Genomic DNA, 14,960 nt, shown 5'->3' with positions numbered 1-14,960 from the left:
AGTAGTAATTAATGGGTTATGGAGGGAGTGAGTTACTTACCAGGAGAGTGAGTCTGTTATAAAAGCCAGTCTAGCCAACTCTCATGAGCCCCTCACCATGTGATGCCTTGTACCATCTCAGGACTTTGTAGAGAGTCCCACCAGCAAGAAGGCCCTCACCAGATGTGGCCCCTTGGCCTTGGACTTCAGCCTCCAGAACTGTAAGGAATAAATTTTTTCTTATAAATGACCCGTTCTTTAGTATTCTCTTATAGCAACATAAAGGGTAAAACACCTAATCTCAATCTTAATCTAAATTTTAGAAAAAAAACATAAAAGAGAAATATAATTCCAGGTACAGTGGCTCAGACCTTTAATCCTAGCAATTTTGGCGGCCGAGGCAGGAGGATTGCTTGAGACCAGGAGTTTGAAACCAGTCTGGACAGCACAGAGAGACCTCATCTCTACAAAATTGTTTTTAAAAAATTAACTGGGCATGATGGCACACACCTGTTGTCCCAGTTACTCAGGAGACCAAGGCAAGAGGATCACTGAAGCCCAGTAGTTTGAGGTTACAGTAAGCAATGACTGTGCCACTGCACTGCAGCCTAAACAACATAACAAGATCCTCTCTCTCAAAATAAATAAATAAATAAATAAATAAATAAATAAATGAAAAGAAAAGAAAATATAAAGAATAAAATGCCATCTTGAGAGGAAATGAAACAGTTCAATGTTTAACAAAGAGTTTCTTGCTGTTAAGTTTGACAATAGAGAACCAAATTTATTGCTTGGTATATATTTAATTTTCATCAGAAAATGTGTTAGAATAGAAAAAAGTTTTACTGGTTGTGACCTATGTTGTTCAATAACAATAGTGACAAGCCCTCTCTAGGCTGGAGAGGACAAGCTGCAAAATTTAATTGGGAAAAAAAAAAAGAATAGGCATATAATAATGAAATAAAGGAAAGGGATAGTTCTTCAGTAGATCTGACAGACTGTGATTCAGCACGGCAGGGATTCTGGATCACAGCATCCAGAAAAGGGATGCTTGATGGAACGTGTGACTCTTCTCAGGTAACCGTCTTGCTTGGTTAAAGGTTTCCTCTCTCACTGGAATTATAAACAAAGGTTAGGAACCTCCCTCTTGCTAAACCCGAAGTCTTCTCCTAAGTTTTTGTCTACTCTGATCTGCCTGCAGTCCCTCATTGTTGACCTCTCCTTCCTTCTCACAGCCCTGACCTTGGCTTCCACAGTATAGCATTCATCGCACTGGCCTCAAGCCTTTCCATCATTTAGCTCTTGCTGCTTTTGTTTCGCTGGTTCTTTTCTTCATACGCCTGCACTGGAGGATTTCTCCCCTCAATCCTTGGTGCTCTCTTTTCTTTCTATCTACTTGCTCCTAAAAAAATGGCAATGACTCCTAAGTCTACACTCTGAACCCCAACCTTTCATCCATGCCAGAGTCCATTTTTTCCAACTGCCGATAAACATTATAATTTGAATATTCCACCATCACGGGAAGCCTAACTAATCCCAAAAGGAACTCATCTTGCCCAGCTTCTGTCTTCAACCAACAGGTTTCTTTATTCATCACCTTCACAGGTGTTAATGGCTTGACTTTTCTTTTACTCCAAACCATCGGAATCATCTTTGACCGTGTTCTTTCACCTCCAACCTGTGAGCTGTTACAACTTGACTTTTCTCAAGTGAAAATGTTCCCCACAATTCTTACTGCTAACAACCAGAACTTCAGTTGACACGTGTATTACTATAACTGGGCCTGGATAACTCTTGCCTCTACTCGTATATCTCTTAAATCTATGCTTAGGGTGAATCTTAAGAGAAAAAAATAGTCCTAAAATACCACTTTCATCACCTTTTCCCCTTTCCCTATTTTAAATTACATCAAGTCCCAAGTTCTCAGCTCCACTATCTGACTCCACTCTTCTCATTCAACATTCCCTACTGCCCTCCGATACAAAAATCTCTATTTCCCTTCAGTAAGTTATTTCTCACCTGCTCCCATTCCTCCCTCCCAATTTCAGGAGTCATCAACTCTTTGTTTTTGTTTCTATCATATTTTTTTTCTGTCAACAGAAACTGGGATTGTTACTTCAGAGAACACTTTTTAAAAGACCACTAGCCTGGTTGTAGTACAAAACGGATTTGCAAAGAGGAGAAGCGGGAGCTAAAACTGGACAGGTAGATTGGGGCTGACTAAGAAGGTCCCTAAGGGCAAGTGCATCACAGTCTTTTCTCTTAGACAGTTAGTTCTCAGGCAAAAACACTGAAACAATCATCAAATTATGGTAAAGCCCAGACAAGCAAAAAAAAATACGACGGTCTCCCTTGTGACCACCACGTATGAGATTTGTAAGAACAAACATGTCCTGCCATGGGAACTTTGCCACTGTCTGCCTCAGATGAAAGCAGTTCCTCTGCTTTCATACATTAACCAAGAGGCTCAAAAGCAAGGTGGCAACAAGAACGAACTCAGCTAAGTTACTTCTCTGACAAAAGTCGGAAAGACTTCTCAGTTCCCCAAATCAGCCTGTGCCAACCTGGAATCCTCATTATCGAAATCTTTTGCAATAAGAAAGCTGTCTTGATTAAAGTTTTAAAAATTGGTGGTTCTGAAAAGAATAAAATTTTCATAATGAGTTATTATGAAATCTGTGAAATGGGTCAAAAATGCATAAGGAAGAAGCAGAAGAAGCAGAACCACAGGTGACAATCAGCCTTCTCATCCAGCCTCAGTAGTCATCCTGGAGTATTGCTCAAAAGTCAAAGAGGTGTTAACAGATTCTGTGAGAAGATTGCAGAGTTTTCTTGAAACAAAGGGAGCTGACCCAGCATACCACACACAGCCTCTACTTCTTGAGGCAAAGGAGTACAGTGAGTTGCTACCCAAGTTATCCAAGAGAATAACAACAACGCCCACTAACTGAAGGCTCTGGGTCATATACTGTGCTAGGTATTCCACTGACATTATCACATTCAATCTTCCTAGCAGCTCTATCAGAGAAATGCCATTATCTTTATTTTACAGATAAGGAAACTGAAGCTCAGAGAAGTTAAGGAACTTGCTCCAGATCACATAGTTATTAAGCTGTAGAGGAAGTGTTCAAAGTTCAGGGTTCCAGTCTATGCTCGTCATGATAGCACACAGCTTCCCAGTGTGAAGGGCAGTAATAACAAGATGGTGAAATGAATTTTGTCAATCAACCAACATTTATTAACAGCACACTAAGCACTATGCTGGGCTTAATTATGAATGGTAGGCAGAAAATACAGGGCTGGAGACTCACCTCCACCCCATCCCCATTTACTGCTCCTAAAATCCCTATCCCATGAAAAACATCACATGAACTACATTGCAACTAATTGCCAGGAAACTATAAGAGGACCTAACAAAGCATATGAGCTGATAGTCTTAAATTCTAAGTATATACAGAATTTTAAGTGGTAGCCTTTAAACATATGCTACCAAGCTGATATATAATGAACTGAAATCAAAACTACTATTATACAATAATCAGCCCACATGACTTTTCATAACAAGTGTGATTTTAATTGGATTAAGGAATTTGTAGCATGTTTTCCCTCTAAATAACCCACATGAAAATACTTATCATTCTTTAAATGTTTTTGTTCACTTCCTCCTATATGGGAACATAAAACTATGGAAAATACTAGCAAGAATCATACAGCTGGGAAAGAATTTTAGAATTACCTAAATCTAAATAACCTAAATATACACTAAATCTACTACTTACATTCAGATAATGAAATAAGCAGATGAGTATTTCATTTTCCTTTAGCATCACTCAGAGTGAAATCACAAAAACCTTGCAGAAGTTATCTACCTTTGCTTAACCCTTTCATTAAAAAGTAGGAACTAAAAATGAACATCACATTACATTACGCAAATATACACAATAAAATTTATTTATTTTTTTCAAGACAGAGTCTCGTTCTGTTATCCAGGCTGGAATGCAATGGCACTATCTCAGCTCACTGCAACCTCTGCCTCCCGGGCTCAAGCGATTCTCCTGCCTCAGCTTCCCAAATAGCTGGGATCACAGGTGTGCACTACCATGCCTGGCTAATTTTTGTATTTCTTTTTAGTAGAGACGGGGTTTCACCATGTTGTTTAACATTTATTTTAAAAACAAAATAAAAATGGTGAAAGTCTTTAGGTTTGCTAAAGCAAAGATGGAATAGTAGAGTTATGTGTAGCTCACAGGTTATGGTAGTTTTTATCTGAGGTCAATGGAGTGAAAACACATCTTGGGCAGATCTGAGGCATGTCCTGGAATGGTATGGAATAACACTAGTAATCAAAAGACCAGAACCTGGGTTTGAGCTCTGCCAACTTGCTCTGTGACTGGATATCAGAGCAACTTTAATCTTTGAGTCTCTATTATCTACAAAATGGAGATAATATATGTCATTTAAAAGAGTTCTGGGAAGGGCCAGGCGCGGTGGCTTACCCCTGTAATCCCAGCACTTTGGGAGGCCAAGGCAGGTGAATCACTTGAGGTCAAGAGTTCGAGACCAACCTGGTCAACATGATGAATCCCCGTCTCTACTAAAAATACAAAAATCAGCCAGGCATGGTGGAGGGCCCCTGTAGTCCCGGCTACTCAGGAGGTTGAGGTAGGAGAATTGCTACCAGGATTCGGAGGAGATGGCGGTTGCAGTGAGCCAAGATCACGTCACTGCACTCCAGCCTGAGCAACAGAGCAAGACTCCATCTCAAAAAAAAAAAGAAAAAAAAAGAAAAAAAAAAAGAGTATAGATAGGGAGGATTAATTGGTTAACTTTAAGCACTACATAGTCTAAAGACTTCACCTGAATAGATTGGGATCAATAAGACAAGGTGAACTCCTGGAGGGCAAAGAATAAATGTTATTTACCTATACCCCACCACAACCCATAAGACCACACAGTTCTAGCCAAATAGGCCAAATTACACTATAAACGGATTTTTGAAACAAAGTCAGCACTGGTTATTTCAACATGTGGCCCTTGAAAAAATGTACAATGATAATGCCATGGCAACTTCTCTTCCAGTTGATACTTTAAATATTTAAGAAATTAACCAGTAGACGCAGGAATTAGTTGATGATAGATACACATGCATTTTAAATTATTGGGGAAAATACAGATTATTCAACAAATTATGTGAGGATCAATGGGTAGCCAATTGGAAAAGAATAAACTGAAATCCATATCTCATATTAAAACAAATTTCAGATAAATAAAACATTCAAATGTAAAAATGAAATTATAAAAATACCTGGTGTTTGGGGGAAACTGAATGAAAAGTACACAGATCTCTCTGTAGTAATATTGCAACTTTTTGTGAATCTATAATTATTTCAAAATTAAAAATTAAATAATTGGTAAACCTGAGATAATTATTTTATAATACTGGAATGAGGCAGGCTTTTCCAACAATGACACAAAACATAGAAGTCACAGACGTAAAGATTGAATATGACCACTTTAAATATTTATACAGTGAAAAGCTTAAGCACACAAAATCAAAAGAGAAATCAAACTGAAAGAAAAATGTAAGTATCTCATATTCCAAAACATTACTTTCTCTGATATATAAAGGCTTTCAACAAATTAAAAAAAAAAAAAAAACTCAACATGTCTCAGGGGAGAAATGAAAAAAAAGACACAAAAAACAGAGGGCTCACAGAAAAGGAAATACAAATAGCTCTAAAATGTATTCAAAAAGATGCCCAATGTTACTCAACAATGTGACAAGTGCAAATTTAAATTAGAGTGAAATATCATTTTTTACTTATCAGATTGGCCAAGACCATAAAGTCTGATAACACACTTTGTTAGTCAAGGTGTGGAGAAACAGGCACTCTCATACATTGCTGATGGGAATGTGAACTGGTACAACTTCTATGGGAGTGATTTGGCAATATCAACTATAAAACAAATGGTGTGTGTGTGTGTGTGTATATATGTATATGTATATATATGGTGTGTGTATATATATGGTGTGTGTATAAATATGGTGTGTGTATATATACATATACATACCATATATGCACACCATATGTATATACCATATATACACACACCATATATATACCATATATACACACCATATATATACACACATATATATACTTATACTTGCATGAAAGATAAACACGGGAGATTTTTTATTGTAGCAATCTTTTAATAGCAAAAGAAGTGGAAACAATCCAAATGTCCACCAATATGAGACTTGTTTTAAAAAACTGGTATATTTGAACAATGGAATACTATGCCATAAAAAAAGAATAAAGTTATAAAAAGGGCCAGGTGTGATGGCTCACATCTGGAATCCCAGCACTTTGGGAGGCTAAGGCAGGTGGATCACTTGAGGTCAGGAGTTCGGGAACAGCCTGGCCAACATGATGAAACACCGTCTGTACTAAAAATACAAAAATTAGCTAGGCCTGGTGGTGGGCACCTGTAATCCCAGCTAATCTGGAGGCTGAGGCAGTAGAATTGCTTGAACCCAGGAGGCGGAGGTCGAAGTGAGCCAAGATCGCACTACTGCGCTCCAGACTGGGCAATAGAGTGAGGCTCCATCTCAAAAAAAAAAAAAAAAAAAAAAGGTTATTAAAAGAATAAAGGAATGAAATAGCTTTACCTATGCTGCTATGGAATAATCACTAAAATATATAATTAATGCCAGACACAAGACAAATACTTCCTTGTATATGCACAGATCTCTGGAAAGAGTAATAAGCAACTGTAACACTGGTTACTTGAATAAAGTTAAAAATGAAAGCAACGATAAGATACATGTAGTAATGGTTCCTAAATTTTATGGCCATACATAGAAGAAGTAAACTAAACAGTAATTATAATAATTACTCACATTTACTGAGAACTTGGTACAGGGCTTGAAGCTATAGCATACTAAAAACAGATAATTCACTACACAGAGAAGAAAACATCAACATAAGACAAACTTATCAGTAGACAGCATAGATTTAAGAAAATTTGAGGCTGGGCATGGTGGCTCATGCCTGTAAACCCAGCACTTCGGGAGGCTGAGGCGGGTGTATCACGAGGTCAGGAGTTCGAGACCAGCCTGTCAACATGGTGAAACCCCGTCTCTACTAAAAATCCAAAAAAATTAGCTAGGCATGGTGGTGGGCACATGTAATCCCAGCTACTAGGGAGGCTGAGACAGGAGAATTGTTGGAACCTGGGAGGCGGAGGTTACAATGGGCTGAGATACTGTGCCACTGCACTTCGGCCTGGGCAACAGGGTGAGACTCCATCTCAAAATTTAAAAAATAAAGAAAGCGGGGGGGGGGGGGAGAGAGAGGGAGAGAGAGAGGGAGGGAGGGAGGGAGGGGGAAACAGAGAGAGGGAGGGAGGGAGGGAGGAGGGGAGAGAGAGAGAGAGAGAAAGAGAGAGAAAGAAAGAAAGAGAAAAGAAAAGAAAAGAAAAGAAAACTTGATATAGACCTCAATATACTAAAAGTAAACTGACAGAAATCAGGTGTTATCTTTGTATCTCACTTTCTTCCTCATTTCTCAACCTAGCATAGACTTTTTTAAAAAAGCAGCTACTCAAATGTTTATGAATTAATGAATGAATGACTACTAGTTGAATAGATGGGATAGATGGATAGACAGATGGATGAGATGGACAATGTACTCATAGAAGAAAGAGTGGAAGCTGAAGGGTCATGATCTATCTCTGTTCCCATTCCCTTCTGACACTGAGCAAATTCAGTCTCCTTTTGCTTCCCTGTACAAATGAGAGGTCCTACAATGCATACGTGTTTAAGAACCACGATCATAGGCTGGGAACGGTGGCTCATGCCTGTAATTCCAGCACTTTGGGAGGCTGAGGAGGGTGGATCACCTGAGGTCAAGAGTTTGAGACCAGCCTGACCAACATGGTGAAACTCCGTCTCTACTAAAAATACAAAAATTAGCTGGGTGTGGTGGCTGGCGGGCGCCTATAATCCCGGCTACTCAGAAGGCTGAGGCACAAGAATCACTTGAACCTAGGAGGTGGAGGTTGCAGTGAGCCGAGATTGAGCCACTGCACTCCAGCTAGGGTGACAGAGTGAGACTCTGTCTCAAAAAAAAAAAAAAAAGAAAGAAAAAACCACAATCATAATGCCTACATGACTTGGTGGATAACTACCATTGTAGTAGACAAAATGATGCTCACCCCTCCCACCAATATGTTCAAAAGGGTTTCTACAGATGTAATTAAATTTATAGACCTTAAAATAGAGAGTTACCCTGGATTATCATGGTGGGCCCGATGTAATCAAATGCATCCTTTAAAGTAGAGAACTGTCTCTGGCTGGAAGAAGGATTTGAAGCATGAATATTCAATGCAACTTTGCTGGCTCTGGGATGGACTGGCCCACATTCAAAGACTGGGGAGAGGTTCCTAGGAGATAAGGGTGGCCTCTGACAGACAGCCTGGAAACAGGAACCTCTGTCCTACAGCCACAAAAAAAGTAAATCCTGCCAACAACCTGAATGAGCTTAGAAATGGATTCCAAGCTCCCACTGGAGCTCCAAAAGGAGCCTCCTAATAAGAGCCCAATTGACCAACACCTTAATTGGGCCTGTGAAACACAGAGCAGAAAAACCAGCTGTGCCAACCTGGAATTCTGACCTACAGAACTGTGAGATAATACATTCGTGTTATTTCAATGAACTTAAAAAGTTTGTGGTGATTTGTTACAGCAGCAATAGAAAACTAATACACTATCTTTCAGTTTAGTTTAAGAACCATTTGTTAAGCCTGTTCCACATGTCAGGCCCCGTGCCCCATGTCTGGGATAGAAAAATGGGTACACATTCTCAAGGAGCTCACAAGTACTTCAGCCCAATGGACAATTCTATGCAAGAAGTTAGCACAAAGCATTACAGGAGCACAGAGAGGCACCTAACTGGTATGACATCTTTAGATTCATGACCTCTCACTCCTCCAACACCCTCCCCTTCTATTATGCATTCTCTCAATGAGGTGGACCATGAACCTTATCACAAATCAGAAACTGTGAGCCATCCTTAAACTTCACTGATCCCTTAAGACCTGTGGTGTATACCACCTTTATGATATTTCTCCTAAAAGTCCCTTTCCCTTTCCTTCAACCCCACTTCCTCCCCTCAACCCCTGACTGCTACTTCCTGAGCTTTATCATCTCTTGGCCACACACAGAAGGAAGTGAACTAATAAGTTTGTCTACTGATAAGTCTGTCTTGTGCTGATGTTTTCTTCTCTGCTTAGTGAATTATCTATTTTTAGTATGCTGTAGCTTTAAGCCCTATACCAAGTTCTTAGTAAATTTGAGTAATAATTATAATTACTGCCTAGTTCACTTCATTCTTTGTGTGGCCAAGATTACTGAAATCACCTTTCAACTAACTTTCCTAAATGAACAGCCATCCATTGTACACAAGGCCACCAGAGTCATCTTCCCAAGGATTAAAGCAATCACACCATGCTCTACTTCAAAATCCTTCAAAGACTGCCTAAAGTTACTAAAAAGTCTAACTCTTTGGTGATGCTTAGCACCCTTCTAATCTCTAGTAGAGAAAAACTGTCCCTGCTGGACTTCTAACCCCAGTGCCTAGGCAGGGTCTGGCACATGGTTGATTCCCAAAAAGTATTCGCTGAATGAATGATCTCAACCCCACGTGACTCTCTAGCCTCATCTCTTGCCTTACAGCAACCTTTTCTACTATGTCTCCTCTATCCTCCAACTCAGCAGGCCTAAGTGCTCCTCCTTCCCCCTCTATCTACGCTCCAGTTTCTGTTCATGACTAAAAATCCTTGTTCGGCTGGCTGGGAAGCCTAGTTCACTTTTTACAATTCTGCCTTCCTCTAACATGCTTTCTGTTCTCCTTACAGCTAAACCACCCAGGCAAACTGTCCAGTCTCTTCTGAGCCCCTGACATAAGCTGTCCCCTCTCCTACCATGGCACCTATAGCAAATACTCTAGGGCAGTGGCCTGTGACCAGTACTGATGTACAAATTGTTTGTTACTAGATTGGTACCAGCTAAGTCCAGAAATCAAGTGTAAGCATTTAGAAATGTTTATAGCAATTTGACATTGCTGTGACATCCAAGGATGCGATGCCTGTTGAACAAGACATAGACCAGTTCAAGTGTTGCTGAATTTGTGAGGTGAGTCACATGTGGTGCAACCTGCATATTCATTATGTGCAATAGGACCATTGACTGATCCACGATAGGGAAAAAAAGAAAAAAAACAAATTGAAAACCCAGTTGGTCTATCACCACAGATAGTTTGAGAAGCACTTCTCTAATGCCTTCAGGCATGTTCTTACCTTCCTCCTTTGGGGAATGTTGTTTGCTGCCTGGGACAATGCAAGTGTCTAATAAATATCAGTGAATAAACAAATGAAGATGTGAATGATAAGAAGGATTTGTGAAAGATGTGAGACTGAGCTATTTCTTGGTGAAGAGTAGGAATTGGGTACTTTGGGGTGATATGATGGGCAAATGCACTGAGAAAGGAGTGCAAATGAGGAAGAGTGTGAAAGACATTGCATAGGCAATAGGAAGTGCTGAAAAGGTGAAATATTATTCAGAAGCTTAATATGTAAAAGAGCTCAACCACACAGGTCACCAGAGTGCTACCCACTGACAACCCCAAGTCTGTACCAGAAGAATCCCCTGAGTGCAAGCTTTAGCTATAGGCAAATCAGCTATGCAAAGGATGAATGTGAGGGGTGAGCCTAAGAGCAAGGAGACCGAGTGGGGTTTCATTCCAATCATCCCAGTGATAAATCCTTACAGGCCTGAACAAGGGCAGAGATAGTTTGGTGAAGTAAATCCCAATGTGACAAGCCCAGGGGACATTCAGGTGGAGATGTTTAGCAGACACTTGGGAGGAAGGTCAAGGCTAAGGATACAGCTTTTGGAACTTCACATCTAGATGGTGATTAAAACCACAGTAATAGATGCATGAGAACAATAGTGGTCTAAAGAAAAATGCCTGGAGAACACCATCATTTAAAGGGTGGGCCAGAAGATGGAATCTCACAAAGAAGACAAAAAAGAAAGAGTCAAAAAGACATGAGGAGAACTCAGTTCATGCAGAATCACGAAAACAAAAGTGGGAAAAATTCTGAATAGGGAGGCAGGGATGAACAGGGTCAAATGCACCAGAAAGGTTCAGTGCATAGAGTTGAATGGTCTTCAGCAAATTCTCCAATATTCTAAATTTACTTGTTTATAGTCTGGACCTCTCTGCCCCTAAGAATGCACTATAATATAAGCTACTTGGGGGCAGGGATCTTCTTCTGTTTTGTGCACTGCTGCCTCTCTGGCATCTGAAACAGTGCTTGACATGTAACAGACACCAAAATACTTGCTGAATGAATGAATGGATGAACCTTCTCATAAGCAGTGTATGGGCCTGAGGTTGAGGGAAACAGCTGTGATTCAGTCATGTATTCTGTGACTGGAAGGAAGGGGAAATTAAGCAATGATAAGGCTGAAGCCAAAATGCAAAGGCAGGTGATTAATAGAAGGCATTGAACAGGTATTGTTCAAAAAGCCTGGCGGTGAAGGCTAGAAGAGAAGGAGAGGCAAAATCAAGTTTTATTAGTCTAAAGGTGATAATAGCTTGAGTATTTTTGCAGTGAGGGGATGAAAGAATACAGAGAAACAAGAAGGAACAACCAATGAAGGTCTAGAGGAGAAAATGAGAGGGGACGGAAGCCCTACAAGGCAGCATTCTCCCTCTACTGGAGCAAGGGTGATACTCCTCCAAGAAGGAAAACAGGAAAGAAGGATGTGAAATAGATGAGTTACTAAAGGGGAGGAAGCCTTCTCCAGGGCCTAAGTCTGGATTAGGGCCCTTCCTACATGTGCCCGTAGCACTTACCATGTCCAGTAATTGCCTAATTAACCTGCCTGGATGCAGGGCTAGACCATAAGCACCAGGAAGGCATGGACTATACCTGTCCCATTTACCACTCTATGCCCAATACCTAACACAGTGCCTGGCTTATCTAGGCCCTAATTAAATGTATAGTTGACTAAATGGAGACTAAAAATTAAAGAGGATTCACCAATAGATGCTTCAATTTTTCTAGCAAGTAGGAGGCGGGATCAATTGCCAACAGTTTATAAAACGGAGTTAGGTAGAGGGTTTTTTAGAGATTAGTGAAAGAATAGAATAGCTTTTCAGGGAAATGGAAACTGAAAATCCTTCCAGAACAAGTTTAAAGTAGTGGTTCTCAATCTTAGTTGCACATTAGAATCACCTAAAGAACATGAAGAACTACTGATGCCTGGGTCCTGCCTCCAAATTTCAGATTTAACTGGCCTCCATAGCCTGGGCCCTAGGATTTTTTTAAGTTCCCAGTTGACTCTAGTATGCAGCCAAGATTGAGAGTCACTGAGTGAAATACTTAAGTAATGCTGGTCAGGATTGAGACAAGACTGGAAATCACAAACTGATCCATTTACCATTTTACCCAGTTTTCCACCATACTGTTCAGCTGCCTGGGTATCCATGCAGAGGATGACTGTAGGATTAATTTGGAATTAGATAAATATGGAGGTAGGATAAATAAAAAATTAAGAGATCAAGGGAAAATTGTAGTCTCTGTAAGAGTGAAGAGAGGAAGGTATAAGAGAGTTGAGCAGCCAGAGACTGTGGCTTGAAAACGAGATAGTAGAGTTAATTATATCTTCTTGGCATATTTCTAGGTGATAAGGCTCAGAGATTGGCCATGAAGGCAGGTGGTTACAGTGCTGTAAAGGTTATCACAGTTGAGTCAGACAAGGAAAAAGGCCACTCACAAGTTGGCATCTGAAGGGACTTGGAAGTCTCCCAGAGCAACAGCAGGAGTGAGGATGGAGAAACGTCAAAGTCCCTAAGGCATGTGGGATTGAAGTGAAGAACAACAGACAAAGAGGACTAAGAAAGGCAGAGGCAACAAAGCCCAAGAGTGAGATGTTCAAAAAAGGAGATTTTTGTTTCATTTTCCTTTGGAAGTGAAAAAGTAACAGATTCAAATGTGGCAATGGATAGATAGGGGAATCCTGGCCAGTCCACCCAGACCTTTAAATATGGAAGAAAGCCTCCATTTCTTTCTACATAAAATTCATGACTACCTCATTTTCTAAATATATTCTAGAATCCAAATACTTTACTTTAAAGGTGGCCCAAGCCACTGTTCTGCTTATCTGGATTGCTGCAGTAGCCTCTTAGCTGGTCTCCCTGACTTCATCTTTGTCCCTCTTTAATGTCTTCCTCACATTAAAAACAACAAAACAAAAACCCAAGTCATGTCCCTTCTCTGTTTAAAATGCACCAATATTTTCCCACCTCACTCACAGTAAAAGTCAAAGTTCTTATAATGGGCTCTATGGCCTTACATGATCTGGGCCCTGACTACCTCTCCGATCTCTGACCTTTCCTTCTTCTCACTTCTTTTTTTTCTTTTTTCTTTTTTTTTTTTTTTTTTGAGACCGAGTCTCTCTGTCGCCCAGGCTGGAGTGCAGTGGTGCAATCTCGGCTCACTGCAACCTCTGCATCCTGGGTTCAAGTGATTCTCTTGCCTCAGCTTCCCAAGTATCTGGGACTACAGGCACACACCCAGGCTGGGCTCAAACTCCTGACCTCAGGTAGATCCACCTGCCTCAGCTTCCCAAAGTGCTGGGATTACAGGCGTGCGCCACCATGCCCGGCCTCACTTCTCATACTTAGCTTCAGCCACATTGATCCCCTTGTCCTTCCTTGAACACAGCAAGAATGCTCTGCCTCAAGGTATTGGAAACCACTGTCCCCACAACCTGTAGTTCTTTTCCTCCAGATATCTGCCACGGCTCATTCCTTCACTTTCCTCAGATCCCTGCTAAAATGTCACCACCCCATGAACACGCACTTCCCTTACCTTGCTTCACTTTTCTCCATCGTACTTTTCAGTGTTATATATATTTATATGTATTTCACCAATATTCTAAATTAACTTGTTTATGGTCTGGCCCTCTGTGACCCCAAGAATGCGCTATAATATAAGCTACTTAGGGGCAGGGATCTTCTTCTGTTTTGTCTGCTGCCTCTCTGGCACCTGAAACAGTGCTTGACATGTAACAGACACCGAAATACTTGTTGAATGAATGGATGGATGAACCTTCTCATAAGCAGTATATAGGCCTGAGGTTGAGGGAAAGAGCTGTGATTCAGTTATATTTGGAAAATGAGGATACAAGAGAGCTGGAACGCAAAGGAACACCAGTCTCAGAATAAAGGACAGAGCTGAAAGTATGGTTAATAGTAACAGGAGCCAATAGAATATATAGCCAATAGAAAGGCTATAATACCCAGTAAAGGGTTTCTCTTTTAGTCAGTAACCAAAAATTACAAGAATGAGAGGAAGGGTGGGAATCAATAGCCTTAAATACCTTGCCTGAGACAAGCAAGAATTGGCAGCCATAGGTTCAGTCCAAGTAGGGACAGGAATAGGGCATGGAGCCCCATCAGGGGAAGGAATGCCCAGCAGTGGACACACAAGGCATGTGGACTGATGAATCCTATAGAGAGCAAAAAGCATGATGGTCTTTCCTATTACAAATCTGAACATAAGGGAGGTATTACATACATATACACCAAACAGAACGTATCTATATAATGTACAGGTAAGCCAGAAAGCGAGGAAAAATAAATGGTACTCAAGGAGAGGGGTGATTAAGAAAAGTAACCAACAGTAAGATCAAATTAATTCAACCTGTTTTGTATTTATGAGTACAGCTCATTTATCCAGTCTCATCTTGTAACGCAGTGTTTCATAAAAGTATTTTAGATAACTGAAATGCTTATCTCTAGGTGTAATCAAAGATACACCTGCCCAGATACACCTGTATCTGTGATTCTCATTTTTTTACTATAAAACATTTTTTTAAAGATTTCAATCATCTTATAACTGAA

At 40.3% G+C, this 14,960-nt stretch overlaps 1 protein-coding gene across 6 annotated transcripts in view; it reads right to left on the bottom strand.

Annotated features, from left to right (window-relative positions):
- Nucleotides 1–14,960, bottom strand: part of LOC105499507 (ELOVL fatty acid elongase 7) — a 98,187-nt gene that overhangs the window by 64,585 nt on the left and 18,642 nt on the right. For 3 of the 6 annotated variants that reach the window (XM_071098894.1, XM_071098892.1, XM_071098895.1), the window contains exon 2: nucleotides 41–198. The exons of the other annotated variants lie outside the window; for them this stretch is intronic. The gene's annotated coding sequence lies outside the window, so the exon portion shown is untranslated. The remainder of the gene's footprint in view (nucleotides 1–40; nucleotides 199–14,960) is intronic. 6 annotated transcript variants of the gene reach the window in all.

The sequence above is a fragment of the Macaca nemestrina genome, chromosome 6, assembly GCF_043159975.1.
Source record: "Macaca nemestrina isolate mMacNem1 chromosome 6, mMacNem.hap1, whole genome shotgun sequence".
In the NCBI taxonomy this organism is placed as follows: domain Eukaryota; kingdom Metazoa; phylum Chordata; class Mammalia; order Primates; family Cercopithecidae; genus Macaca; species Macaca nemestrina.
The sequence above is the reverse complement of the archived record's forward strand: the minus strand, read 5'-3'. Positions and strand labels throughout refer to the sequence as shown.